Source organism: Manacus vitellinus, unplaced genomic scaffold (genome assembly GCF_001715985.3).
Source record: "Manacus vitellinus isolate BGI_N305 unplaced genomic scaffold, ASM171598v3 scaffold_7_pilon, whole genome shotgun sequence".
In the NCBI taxonomy this organism is placed as follows: Eukaryota; Metazoa; Chordata; class Aves; order Passeriformes; family Pipridae; genus Manacus; species Manacus vitellinus.
This window is the reverse complement of record NW_021940813.1, coordinates 10,807,402-10,822,159: the sequence shown is the minus strand read 5'-3', so window position 1 is coordinate 10,822,159 and position 14,758 is coordinate 10,807,402.

Sequence of the window (14,758 nt, the reverse complement as noted above, 5' to 3'; positions counted from 1 at the left end):
ACTGAGTATCTTTTCTGTCTCAGATCAATACATTCAGTGATTTTTCATATAATAAATGCTCAGATAAGAAACTCTCTAGTATGGAGTCGCACACTGATACTTGCAGTGGAGAGAATCACTTGAGCCTTCAGTGATATTTGCCTAGGAAGCATTAAGTTTCTCTGGAGTGCTGTAGATAGGAATTTGGAGGTTTGTAAGTGTAAGTTTTAGTTTTTCTGCTAAAGTGGCAAATTGGCTTTGGGTGGCAGTGTGACTCGTGTGACAGAAAAAAGACAGGCTTGGGAGAAGTCAGTAAGACATGGAGAGTGATGGAAGTTGGCACAGAAGTTTGAGGAAGAGGGAGAAGGGCATGAACAGGATGGGCACATGGAAGAAGTTATTAATCTTTTTGAATCACACCCCAGAGTAATGTCAGAGAATGAAAGAAATGTGACTTCTAAAAAATGTAGATTTACATTAGTTCCAACTAACTGCAAAGGAGAAGTATTTACATCTGCATTAAGTACAGTGATAGCAGAAGGCTTGATAGTTGGGAACAAGAAGGGGGAAGGCATAACTTTTTGAGGGGGAAAAAAGTCTCCACAGACTGAGGCCAGGATAAAGAGTAATTTTGGAACGCCTACATGCACGACACAGAACATAGGTACCTCTTGCTATTTTATTTTCGCTGTTTGAGAATTTGAGGTGTTGACAGTTTGCTGGAGGGAACAAGGCAAAGGGACAAGTGAGAGGAAGAGAACTCAATTTCTTATTTTAATTTAGGAATAGGAGACTGCAGATGATGTTGCCTATGGGTAATAGGAGGAAGCTGACACCTTGCCCACAGAGAAAAGAGTAGTTGGAGTCATTAGAAATGCTGAAGGAGCAAGTGAGAGAAGTAGCAAAGTAAACAAGTGCAAGAGTGATTAATAACATTGAGTAACTTAGAAGTACCTTTTTGAAATGTGGATTGCTTTAGGAAGCAAGGAATGAGAGGTGTCAAATGGGAACTGGAAGGATGTGAAGAAGTGTATACAGTGGTCATACATTTCAATGAACTTCAGAGACAGAAATGGAGAAGGTAGAAAGGAGTGTGAAATGCACTTCATAATTGGAAGTGATGAGAACTCCTGTGCAGTGTCAAGGGAAGAAGGGATGCAGGCCTAAGAGCCATTAAGATGGAAAGGAACTGGGAGAATGAGCCAGGAGGAGGAACCAGAAACGGGACAACACAACAGATGTGGTGTGGGGATTTGGGGAACACATCTGGACATACAAAAAAAGGAGTGCCAGTCACACTGCCCTCTTGTCCTTTGAAGGTACCGGATGGAGAAGGAGGAAAGATTGAAAATGTTTGGATTTGTTTTGTTGTTTGTTTTTTTTAAGTGAGTAATGATTGCAAAATGGCTTCCAAGTATTTCAGGAGGTAAAGAACTTAGCTGCTGGAAGCTAAATGATGACCAAAAGGAAACTTCAGATTAAGGAATGTTTAAGGGTAGACCGATTCCCTGTGCAAATAAATACAAACTTCATGAAGCCCAAAGGAAAGGCAACTGTGGGATTTAATCGTCATGAGTTGTTATTCTGAGCATGGAAGGGTGGAAGGCAGAAGCACCCCAGCGGCATCTCTGCTGTCTTCAGCTCATGGATCTGGAAAATCTGATCAGAACTGGAAAATGAATGAAAATAACTATAACAAAAAGCGCTGCTACAGCCATCTGACTTCGAAGTGCCATGACAAGTTCATTGTGTGTTACTTGAGAGGATGTTCCATGACCTCAGTTATGAATGCACAGCACAGTGTGCCATACTGCCTGTTCAGCACTGTTAGTATGATCTGCCTTGGAAAACCCAAAGACAGAAGTATTTTACTGATGTATAATGGAAACACCTTTGCGCAACTGTTCTTTGTATAGACATAAAAGCACCAATGGAATAAAACAATAGTTTTAGTAGATGAGAATAACAAAGATGAGACTGTACAGCTATGTGAAGCCTTTTGTTCTGGTAGCTGCTAATGTCATCCAACACCTCTCCATTTAACTTTAGTTTATTGTCAAAACTGATGTTTCTGCTTTTAAAAATTACTTTATTTTACTCTGAGCTTTGTCCAAATTCTGCTTTTAAGCTTCACACTGGGACATCTCTTGTAGCACTTAGGTGTTTTCAGTTATGTTTTATAACCTCTGGTTAGTTATTTGGGATGGAGGGATGACAGGTTTCTTTCAGGAAACAAATTTTCGACAGTTCATTGTTTCAAATCCCAGTGAAGACTGACAGAATAATTATAGGAACATGCCTTGACTTCTGGTTTTAGAAGGGATAGAATACTGTTAGAAGTTTTTACCTGTGTCTTGAAGTAAAGTGTTTCTACTACTATTACAAAGTTCTTACCATATATATAAAATATAACAGTTAAATACTAGGGAAAGGGAAGATATCTGCTTGAAATTTCTGTCCACTGGTTTGCAGACAGCCACGTACCTGAAGTTATAGTTGAGATGCACTTAATAGAATCATTAAGATAATCAAGTCCAACCATTATCCTAACACTGCCAACACTAAACCCTGTTCCCAAGTGCCACATCTACTCCAGGGATGATGATTCAACCACTTCTCTGGGCCACCTATTCCAGTGCTTGACAACCCTTTCAGTGAAGAAATTTTTTCTTAGTATCCCAACTAAACCTCCCATGGCACAAAGTAAGGCCATTTCCTCTAGTCTTAATGCTTGTTACCTGGGAGAAGAGAGTGACCTCCACCTCACTACAACCTCCTTTTAGGTAGTTGTAGAGAGCAATAAGGCAATAAGATCTCCTCTGAGAAGGGGCTGAGAAGGTCACTCTTGATACAGGTAAATGGGTATCTTTGGCCCAGGTGTCCAGGCTTGGCAGTGGTGGAGCTGCAGGAGTACCTGAGTGAGAAGAGGCAAAATGCTGCATTGTGGAGTGCATAAAGAAATGTGAGGAGCAACCCTGCGACCAACAAGGTGAGAGGAGGGGAAAATGTGCTCTAAGTACCAGAGGAGAGATTTCCCTGCTGCCCTTGGGCAGGACTCAAATGTAGCAGGTGCTTCCCTGCAGCCCCTGGAGGGGACTGTACCAGAATAGGGATCCACACTGCTGTCCACAGGACCCCACACTGGAACCCACAGATATTTCGTGAAGAAACTGGAGCCCCTGTGGCAGCAGGTTTATCCTGAAGGACTGTGGCCCTTGGGAGGGATCCCATGCTGGAGGGGGGGGAAATGTAAGGAAGATGGAGCAGCAGAGAGAAGCTGGTGGTGTTGACTAAGCACAGTCCTTGCTGTGCTGTGCCCTCAAGGGAGGGGCAAAGAATCAGGAGGATTGGAACTGAGCCAGGAAGAAAGGCTTGGGGTGTGAGGGGTGTTTTCACTTTTCTCTTTGTTGCACACTTCCCAGCATTTTTAATTGGCAACAAATTCAACCAGTTTTTCCCAAGTCTCTCTTGGTTGCTGGTAAGTGATGAATGGAATGGAATATCTCAGCTGGAAGAGACTTAAAAAGGAACATCTAGTCCAACTTCGTGACCACTTCAGAGTGGTCAAAAGTTAAAGCATGTTGTTACAGGGCATTGCCCAAATGCCTCTTAAATGATGATAGGCCTGGGGCATCCATGACCTCTCCAGGAGGATGGAAATTTTTCTTAGACATCCTTTAGTTGTTAATGCATTTATACATAGACATATCCTGGAGGCTTGATGATCTTAGCACATACGTGGCACACTGTGTTTTGATTATGCATTCATTATGGTTTTTATTGTCCCAGACACTGGGTTGTGAGCTGTGATGCTGAAGGTACCTCAGAAGCAGAAGGCTGACCCAAGATAGCCCAAAACCTTATGGTGCAAGGGATATGGGGCTAGCAGGTGGTGGACTGCAGTCCAAACCACTTACATCCTATCACATACATGGACTTTTGCATCAAAGTTGTCCAGGCTGTCACTTGCATGTCTAATAGTGCAAAACATTACATGATAGTGTCACGTTCCAGCTCCCCCCAATGATCTATACCAGTTCTGACAAAAATCAAATTGCCTTAACATAGAGGTGCCTTACAGCCAGTGTGGAGCCCAGACCGTATCTGAGATGTGGAGAGCTTGCTGCTGAGTACAATCCAAAGCCATCAAGATGTAGAATGGGAATGATTGTGCTTGTCTATCCTACCCTGTATGCACACAGTTGGGTCCTTTTGCTGTGGGTACTGTTTGCACCTGGGCAGTAAGGAGAGAGCAGTCCAAGAGCACTGGATGTATTAGGCCAACTCAGATGTGAGGTGGAGTGCTTGCCCAGAGCCTCCCTTCTAGAAGTGCCAGATGCAGGAGACAGAGCTGCAGGACAGGGAGAGGGACAAAAATCAGACTGGTGGCTGTGGGTAGACGTCTATTCTCACCACAAGGGAAGTCTGCAGTCCGCAGACTGTTTATGGAATCCCTGCTGGTAGTGGGTGCATGAGACAGTGAACACAGGTCGCCTGGATTCTTCCATATGCAAGCTGCAGGAATGCCTCCCTGGAACATATTTTACCTTTTTTTTATTTTTTTTTTAAAAAAGGGTAATAGTTTAGATGTAAGTTGACTCAGAAAACAAACAAGATAAGAGAGGAATTTAGTGATTGTCAAGGTAAGTAAGGCAAGACAGCCTCATTAAAACTGAGGAGTCCAAACCCTTTTTAAGCTGCTGACTGCCTAGCCTGGAGGCATGAAGATATTGACAAGTTTTGGAACTTCTGAAACAAAAATATAAGTTGTTTTCTTGAGCTAAATCTGAAGAGTCAAACTACTGCTGAAGCCTTTCTGTTGTAACGTGTGTCTTTAGTACATGGGTCATGCTAGAACAGTTTATGCTAGAACTATTGTAAGAGCTTGCTCAAAACCAGACCTAACCTTTAGGTTTGCTGAGACTAGAAGGTATAGTCCCCCTTGTTCCCTGTCTCTCTAAACTTCTATTTCTAGAAGTGCTGCAAATGCACATGAATATGCAAAGATGTATGGAAATTTAATTAGCTATAACTTCTCAGAGATCAAAAATACTTCAGACTTTCTCAACTGGAGTTTTTTCTAAAATCTATTCAACCCAGTTCCCTCAACACTACAGCTTATGCAAAGGGATTGCTGTGAAGACATTTATTCCAGTAGCTATACCATGTGAATGGTCCCAGACATCTCTGCACTCCCACCTTTTTGTCCTCACCCTGCATTAAATCCTCTGCTGTGAAAGTTGCAGTGAGCTCTCCCATGGCCATGTGGCAATCCAGTCACATGAAAAGCAAGCAAGCAGAGATATTAAAGGGATATGAGGAACTGGTGTCACTTCAGCTATGCTGCTGAAATCAATGGGGGGAAAAGTAATCTGTGTTTAAAATGGACCTGTCTGGTTCATGTTGCCAGACAAGCAGTTCTGCTGGCAGACCTGAGCAGTGTGCAGGCATGGGAACTGGTGATAGGGTGGGGGAGCAAGTCAGGCCAGGTGTGAGATATGGGAAAAATGTTTAAAGGCTGCATAGCATCATGGTTTATACCTGCTTTAGAAACATAGGGAGGAATTGTTAAGAAAATAACCCATTTTTTTCTTGTCTTTCTCTAATCCTGTATACTGAATAACTCTAGGTCCCTTCCACCTAGAGATATTCTGTGATATTATGATTTCAGTCATCCAGAAGTTTCAAATAGTTTGAACTTTTTGGAGCAGATAAATGGTGATCAGCAGAAACCGCATGTCATTTTGATCTAGAGGGAATTAAGAGCTTTATCTGTCAGTACTCTGCACTTAGCTTTGTGAGGGTATGTGTTGTTTTTCAATCACTTGTTGCCATTCATGCCTTCAAAATTTTTAAATAAACTTTTGTTTATGTTAGTAATTTAACTCTCCCAGTTAATTTCAGTTATATTGACTGATTTTGTTCTGTTTTCTGAGGTTAGGTTAAAAAGATGATAATGCTACTCAAGTTTTAGATACATTTTCGTACTGAGGAGTTTGTTTTAAAGAACGTGTGGACAGCACCCATTTCCTGCAGCGTGAACTTCCTGGCTGTTGATCTACGTTGCTCTGTTCTTTAAAAAGAAAGAAATGCAAGACCCATTATTTAATTTTATTTTTGCTACAAGCAAAGTCAACAATGTACCTTTAGATGTGTGAGCAGGAGTGCTGTCATGTGTTATTACAAAGGTAAGTGCCTGCTCAGTGGCTACAGCTGCAAGTAGCTGTGTGGGCCACAGTGATTTTCTTCATCTGCTAAAAGTGTTTCTTTGTACTGAACATTATTTGGGAGAACAGAACAATGTGGGCTAGGTCTGGATCACGCTTGTGACCTGGCTTTCCAGGACCTGCTTGGCTGTCTGGTGGCAGTGAGCGAATAATTTTTCCAGTGAACAGCAGAAATTTGGCCTTTCTTGAGCATTCAGTTGTGAACAAATGATACTCAAATACAGCTGAATTTCAGACATGCTAAAATATGTTTAATGTCATGCTGATCAAAATACATTTGAGTAGTTTTAAATGTTTTATAGTGCTTCCAGAGTCATGCAACAGTGGATGCTTTTCATTCAGTATTTTATTTGACTTAAAATAGTGCTTTATAGTTGCTTTTATGCCCAGATATAGGGAAGAAAAATGCATAGTTAAAATAAAAACAGCAAGCAATAAATGTTTTTATGAAATGAGGTTGAAAAAACACGATTCCTCTTAAGAGCATGTTTTGCAAAGGCAAAGGCTGCAATGCCCTGAGAAAATGCAGTCATGGCATCACAGTATGAAAGCCTGGACAAGAGTGTGAGTTCATCTGATTGACCCAGAGTAAAATGAACTGTGTTTGCATCGTTCTTGATAACCTGTTCTGGTGCTCTGAAAGGTATGAGTGGTGACTGCAAAGGGAATGAATTGATTTCCGCAATGGTCAGCACCTTGGTGAAAAGCAGGAATGTGGCACTGCATCTTCTGAGACTGCTTTTCCAGAGAAAGACTTGGAACCACAGAAAGTTAGGAAAGGCCTGTATAAGGCCTGAGCAGGTCTTAGGCTCTAGGTGATGTAAGATCTGTGAGAAATGGAGGTCTTTTATTTAAAATAATCAATAGCCTGGGCTATATGATCACATCCTGGCTGGCTACAGCCTGGAATCCCGGTCTCTCTGATGCCCCTGACACACTACAATTCTCATCAAGGTCTTATCAGTGTTCTTCTGTCCCTGGCTGCCCACATGTGGAGTCAAGTAATGTTTGGGAAACCAGTAGGAAATTCTCTTGTGTGTCTTTGTCCAGATGTAGTCTGGATGTGAGTGCTTTCTCTCTGGGTTAGGGAGAAGGAATATACTTCCACAGGCTCTTATTTTCTCTCATTAATTGCTCTTCAAAAGCCATGATACTCCTAGGTTGTTTTTTAGAAACCTATTGCCTGCCTGCAGACTTTTGCTTAGGTAAAGCAGATGTTATGAGTATGTTCTGGCCAATCTTATTTCTGTTTGTAATCAAAATTGCAACATACTTATATCTATGACTTTTTTATTACAACCACAGTCTTCATGAAAGTTTGACTTGAATATGGTAGTAATGTTGGATAATGAATTTCCCATTTCAGTCAACCAGTACAGCCAAGGAAGAATCTGATCATGTTTGCAGTAATTTCAAAGAATTATCAGCAGAAATAGCATTAAATTATTAAAGATCTGTGAAGTGACCAGTATCTTTTAGTGGACTATGATTCTGTCATTTGCTTGGGAAGTGCATATTGAAGAAGCTAAGGAAACTTTTTCAGAAGAGTGTGATGTCTTCTGCAAGCTTTAGAAAAGGATTTAGCTTTGATCAACATGATTTTCCTTCCCTGTAAGCAAGCTTGGTCACGACTCTTTTTGTCATAGTTATTGACTTTGCTAACAGCATTGCTAATTTCTTTGCCTAGTTATTTGAATATCCAGAAGTAGCTAGTTAGAGTCATACTGAGGCCCTTCCATCAGAGGATCTCTAGTCCAGCTACTTGTTCTTAGGGTCTCGTGAAAATTTATGGGGAGCAATACCACCTAATGATGCAGCTTTTGATATCTAAGTAGTTTGGGTATGTTTGACAGTACAGAAATCCTTATTCTAATGCTTGCTTTACCTTCTACTTTTTCCTCAGGGTACCTAAAAACAGCACAGCCACTGATTTTTTCATCCTGCAGCTACTCGGCAGCTGCAGACTCACACTTTTGTTTGTCAGAGCTTCTCTTCAAATTCTCATTGTTTCATTTATTCATCTTTTGGCTAAGAAAGCCAAGTTGTGGATGTCTTCAGCAATATACAGTGCCTGACTCTTTGGGTCCCCTTACAAGCTGCAACCACCTTTTCTAATGTTATTTTTAACTTTACTGCTAAATTTCTGTTCCATTTTTACCTTTTACAGAGGCATGACTATTTTTCTCTAATTATTCTGCTCAGAGCAGAAACCGTGTTTGACATTTTGCTGAAACCCTTTTCAGATGTGTGCTCTCCTCATGCAAATTTTTTACAATAACAGAAATTGAAACCAAGTAAACCGAAACACCTACTTTTCCATTCCAGTGTATGCAGATAAGTCACAAAAGAAGAAAATCACTACATATTTTCCTTTGGTCCTAGATAAGTCCTCTACACAAGCATTGCAATAAGCTTGAAGTTTATACACTAATAATTTCTGATTTAGTGAAAATCTGAAACATTGACTTGGAGAAATATATATGAATACAGCATATAGTACATTTGTCAGCAGGTTTTACTCTTTTCTCTTGTTTTTAGTCATATTTTGTTCTAAATCTGTAAAGATGTAAAGCAGTGCCAAATCTGTGTATGTTTTACAGCCTTGTGTTAATAGGAAAAAAGACAACAAATCTTTATTTTAAATAGAGATGTTGGAAACTTCAGGGAAGGGCTGTCAGAGACACAGCAATTTGACTTGTAAAGATAATTATAGTTGGTGCCTAACTGTTTGGTTTTTGAGGATTTCTGCAACTTCAGGAAAGCATATGTTTGGTCTTGAGGATCATGTCCCGTGGGGCCTCATGCTGTGGTTTCAACCTGATCTGACTCTGATCTTCCTTTTCTGAAGAACTTGATGCATTTAAACTCTCCTGAGGGGCTGCTGGTTGTCATTATTAGATATGTGCATAACTACTGGAGTTGCACCAAGATGGTGACAAGGAACAGACAATATCTAGAAATTCCTCCACTGAACTGATAGATACAAGTTGTCAAGGGGCATTTTACTTAGGACCTCATATTTAATGTAAGATTTTTCTGGCTTTTAGCTGCATGCAAAGTTAATTGTAATGTCATTTTGAGATGAGGAAGAATTCAATTGAGTAAAATGCTTTAAAATAAAACTAGCTTCACGAAGATCCTGAGCTGGTTGCAGCAATAACCTGGAAGACCAGGATTGGGTTTTTCAGGGTTTTTTTGGCCAGGCTGTTTTCTTCTGAAAACAGAGGTTATGCATTTATGCTTTTCCTGGCTCTGGGCCCCCTCTCTCCCACACAACCTTGCTTAGTAACACTGGACCTTGTCAGCCAATTCAATCAAATTTGACAGACAGGATGTGGGTTCAAAGATATTAAATTCTGACAACTCTTAGCCTGGGTGAAAAGGTCTCTTCTTTATCCTACAAAGGCTTCAGTGTGAGTGTAGCCCTTGGTAGATGCAGGTGCATTTGTTGTGCAGAGGGATGTGACCCAACAGCCCTTGTGTGAGAAGAGCTGGCGCCTTATGGGACTGCTGAGCTCTACTGCCTTGGGTAGTAAAGCATATGGAGGACTTTTTGCTCCACCTTTTCTGGTTTTCTACAGAAGTTAGCACAAGCAAGTGAGGAGATAGCAGTGACAGAGTGCCTGTTACTGTTCAGTGGCACCTTTGCTCTCTTGGCTCCAGCTGTCTCTGAGCTCTGCTGCTGTCAAAGACAGATTTGTGCTGCTGAAGATCCAACTGTGAGAGCAGGAAGGAGCCATTGCTTTTGCAGAGGCAGTCATGCTTCTCTGAGAGACAGGAGGTCACAGTAAGGGGATATCTCTAGTAGATGCTGAAAGCAGTCACATGCAAGTCTGGTGGGTCTCCTCTTTTAATTTAAAATGCCAGTGAATGTATGTCTCATTACACACCTGAAAATTCATCCATGCGACACAAACTCGCTGCTAACCAAGCTTCCTTGCTTCCACTGTTCATATAAATAGTCTTTAACAGCTGTGAGTGAACATCTGGACAAAGCAAAATAAGTGGGTAAGGCTCTGGTGGCCTGATGCAATATTTGAAGGAAACAACAGACAGTTGTGTCCTGTCTACATCCCTGCACCTATGACCATGGCCATTGAAAAAGTGACGTTTCCCAGCAATGCCTTTTTAAATGCCTTTTCAGCCTGCATTCACAGTTAGATCATATAAAAAAAAACCAAAAATTTGCTCTGACTTACCCCAGGGTATCTTATAAATTTCTTAATCCCCAAGTAACATGCTTTTCTACAGTGCATGTCAGCATGCATGCTTGTTTAATCTGTACAGGGGGATGACAGATGAGAAGTATGCACATGTGATGTATATATGTAAACACACCCTTGTTGTAGTGTGAATGTGGTCTTTAGGTGAAGTTGTGTTTTGTTTAGCTATAATTTAATGTGCTTCTTGAAGAAAAATTGCCAGAAGACCTAAAGCAGTTCTTTCTGCTTGAGAACATATGCATTGTTTCATTAAAGTGCTTTTTCAAAAGCAGCTCTAAAACAGTTTGCAGACTGGAGTGGCTTAACTTTAATAATCCCAGATGTTGGTTTTCATAGTCAGTTGTTTAGGTTAGATATATGCACCTTTTGGTCAGAGAATGCAATGTTTCCAGCAGCAGGGACAAATTTTTCTTGGAGTAATGAGAATAGCCTAGCCTACTTGGAATTGAAAAAAAAAAAAAATTGATTTGGGGAGTTAAGTGTTAGAGAACAGAGTTTTCTGCTTTGCAGGGTGTTCTTCCCACAGTTGCAGTCATAGTTAGTTGAAAAGCTTGCCACCAGCAGTGTTTGGAGTCCTGCAAATCCTGTTGGCTCAGTATTGACTCCTAATTAATGACCCACATTCTCATAGATGCACTGAGGCCTTCTGTGATGTGGCTGTACCAGTGGAAAACAATGGAGTCATTTATTTCCAGCTGTGTCTGTCACATGAATAAAGGACACGAAGTTGTGCCAGAGTGTGGTTGCTGTTGGCTTCAGCACAGAAATTTGGGGGCTTTTGCAGCCAAGAGAGTGTAATTTATAAGATTCAGAGATCTGATGACAACTGGTCAAGCTGTCTTCAAATGCAACATGTTGGGCTTTTCTCAAGCACATTTTGTGTACATAAAGCCCAGTTGACCAATTCTGGCTCCAACATCTGCATAGTTTGGAAAAAAACACTTCAAGGCCCCGTGGTGGAACCCTGGAAATGGAATGGAATACAGCCTTTACTTTGTCCCACACTAATTAGTCTCTTTCAATGAAGCTGGCATATACCTCTGTTCTCTGAGGAAACCACTCAAGCTGTATCTGGTGGCTCTGCTTCCATCAGTGTGATAGTGGCTGTGTTCTTTCTTTTACCATGAGCTAAAAATGCTCAATAAGTCATCACCAAAGCTGTGATGCTGTGATTGTGGACTGCTTCTGTTAAGCTCTACTTGCACTAAGGTAACCCACCAATTAGCCTCAGGGTCTTTGCAGGCAGGTTCTTTCAGCAAGCTTAGGCTGAACATGTGCTGACCTTAAGCAGTTTTGCTGTTCCAGATGTTCAGCAACACCTGTGTAACTGGTTTTGACTGTTACAGTGAAAACTAGGCAAAATGTGTGATTTTGTGTGTCTATTGAATAATCAAACCTCAATAAATGGGAACTTCTTTTGAACCAAGCTATGTGAGGAGAAGCTCACAGTACTATTGATTTCACCTCTGATCAAGTGCTCTTGTCTGACTCTGGCATAATGGATAGAAGTGAGAATTGTGTCTGCTTGTGAAACAGCAAGATAATACATGTGTGTATTTGTGTGTACGTTCATGTGCATGCATGCTTATATATATAGACAGACCTTTTCTAGAAACTGGGACACTCTTGCTGTGGTTCAGCCCAGAGCATGTTCTGTAGGGTTTGCCAACTCTGGCATATGGCTTTGGGTGAAGTTGATTGTGCATTGTCCTGGCTTTGTTATAAGAACCGTAGTGATCCCATTGTTTGACTGGGATCTTGGTCAGAGGCAAATCTGAGCGAATGAAGAGTGATTTAGAGCATGTAGCATTTAGTTATTACTTTTTTCCCCCTCTGCCTATTCAATGTTTTATGAATGCTTAGCGCAGTCTTTGCACAGCCTCATTAAGTGCCTCACTGGGCTGCAATGGCCAGGAGTGCTGTTAGCAGTTCCAGCAGCAAGCGTGGCCATGTATCCTGTACCTGCCAAAGAGCTGCTGGACTTAGGATGAGCGAGGAAACCAAATCCTAGCACACTCATTAGAAACCTGTATTAAATTCCACAGACTTCTGTTACAGATCAGCAGGCTCAGGAACTTATTTGCATGTGTTCCATGCACCTTTTCAAATCCTGCCAGAAATGGACCTCTGCAGCTGTTGCCTGCAGCTGTTTATGGTTTAGCCCTAATTCTGTAGTTCTGTACATGTTGGAGAAACCAAGATGGGTTGCTGACTACAGCCAGGCTCTACAGCCAGAGGGAAGGACACTTATGCTAGACATTCATGCTATGCCCCAGTGTAAATAAGCCAAACACAAGAAAAGTGTTGCTGACAGCTGCTTTGTGATTTTTCTTGTCACAAAGATCTTGTGCTGCATGGGGCTGACTCTCCAGAGGAGTCCTGTCATTGGAGCTTCCTGGTTTTTGTTGGTATAGCTCCATGTTCCCATAGTCCTCACCTTCTCATTTTGGTATTTGGGAGAGGGGACTGAATTGTCCAGCCTCTCCCTCTTATCTGCTTCCCTATCTCTTCTTTCCCTCTTCCCCCAAACTGTATTTCCGAAGAGAAATAACTGGATGCTGCTTTGTGCTGTTGAAAACTGGTTTTGGTTTCTGGCCTGATGTCGTCCTAGAAAGAGATCATGCCTTGAAAGCAAAATCATGTTAGTGAAACACTGATAGAACATCATAGTCAGTACAAGGGGGCAAAACTTGAAAGTTATAAAGTATGGGGGAATTGAGTAGGGATGTGATAATGCAATGTTGGTTGGGGGGATATCAAGCTGATGGTCAGTATGCACAGATCTAATAACTGTTCAGCATTTGTACTGTCAGGGGTTCAGAACTGACACAAAAGGAAAACCATCAGGCAGACAATAGCAAATTCTTGTCAAAGGGTCCTTTTGAGTTGTACTCAACATTCAGATTGTGGGCACTGTGGATTAAGTGTTGAGATCACACCATGTCCCCGCATTTTCTCCGTCAACACCCTGCCCTTTTGGCAGCCCCTTTGAGACTCATAGTGACTTCTGATACGAAGACTCAGTTGCACCAACATTGCTTAAATACCTTCTCAAACCTGTGCTGGTAACAGTCTTGTACTGGGTATTGTCTATAATCAGAGATCTACTCATATCCAGGGAGTCATTCATGTGTAAGTGGGAACTTTTGTACTGGGAGGTATGTGGTCCTCCTGGTTCCATGGCATCATTTCCCTCTCCTTCCTCTGCTGATGGATGTCAAAAACTATGGATTATATGTGGGACAAGTGGGCAAGTGAAAAGAAACAAATACTTCTTTCCTGTTTTGCACCAAGCAGAGATGAGAATGTCCTCCTGGAGCTTCCTGGTAAAGAGGGACAGGAATAAGAGCTCAGGGAGTTTTGTTTGCAGGACACCAGCCAGGCCGTAGAGGGGATTGAGGAGTGCGGATTTCAGGATCTTCAGACTCTGTGTCTTCTAGATAGAGTGGGCTTTCCCTTTGTATCCATGTGACATCTAGGACAACTTCTGTACAGATACTCACGTGGAAAAAACATTCAGTCTGCAAACTGATAACTGCCATCACGCACATTTTGTGACGTACATATGTCTTTCTTCTCTCTGCTTGTGCAGCATTTTATCAGGATGGTTGGGGGCTGAGATAAGAACTTGTAAGTCCACAAAAAAGTAACTCAGACACATAAATTGTTATTGAGAGCATGAGCATAATGCTGCCTCTCCCTGGATCCTTATACTTTTCATAATAGTCCAGCTCTGGAGAAAGCAAGAGCTCCTCAGAGCTCCTCTGTCACACTCAGCTCAGAGAATTCACCCTGAAATGACTACTTGATTGAACTGGGAAAATTTGCCACATGGAGAAAGGATTATCAAGAGTACATCAGACACTGAGAAACCCATATAAATCAATAAATGTTATTTTTATTCCCCACTAACCTAAAGTGCCAAAGAGATACGTTTCCACTAAGCTTATAGTAGTACTTGACTTGGAAGCGTAGGATCGTCTCTTAAAATGTATTGTGCATCAGCAAAGACTGAAATATCTTGCCTGGAAAAAACATATCTAGCTTTTAGAGCAGGACTGTTCTGTAGGTTGTGCTGATTATTGCTTTGTGCTGCATGACTGTGATTTTTGGCACACAGTGTCACATACCAAATTCCCAAAATAAAATGCTACATGATATTCTAAGAGTTCTTAGGAAACTTTAAAGAGGGATTTGTCTGCTGAGTGGGTACCTCTTCTGGTGAAGCCAAATCATGCAGTGGGAATGGTATAAAAGGAGAAAACTTTAGTCAGCAGATAATTAGTCTTCTCTAAATAAGTGCAAGGAGGAAAAAAAAAGAAAACCTTC